A 433-nucleotide genomic window follows, 5' to 3' on the forward strand; every position below is an offset into this window, starting at 1 on the left:
GCTGTGATACATGAGAAATGTAATTAGCAGCTTTTTCCAGCAAACAGAGAACATTTTCTCCTGAAATGTCGGGACCGTCTGCTGCAGTCAGTGCAGAGAGGCTGTGTTTATGACTAGTCCCTCCATCTGCTCCTAGACCCAGCCATGAATGTCAGGAAAAGTAACATGGGGAAAGGGGATATTAGCTATAAGTACAGTACAGGAGCTTACAAGCTTATGGGGGTATTGGCCATTTTGGGCATTTTATCGGGCTCTGTTCTGGGGATATCTTTACCTGACAACATCATGGGTGGGCTCTGAGAGCCACAGGTTGCAGACCACTATTGTACAGTGTGTGCGGTGTCCTAGGTGCTGAGCATAGGCAATAAAGGACAATACAATCAGACAACAAGTAAATGTAAACTACAAAAAAGTGTTTATTGTAAAAAGCAGA

Source organism: Leptodactylus fuscus, chromosome 7, assembly GCF_031893055.1.
Source record: "Leptodactylus fuscus isolate aLepFus1 chromosome 7, aLepFus1.hap2, whole genome shotgun sequence".
Classification (NCBI taxonomy): Eukaryota; Metazoa; Chordata; class Amphibia; order Anura; family Leptodactylidae; genus Leptodactylus; species Leptodactylus fuscus.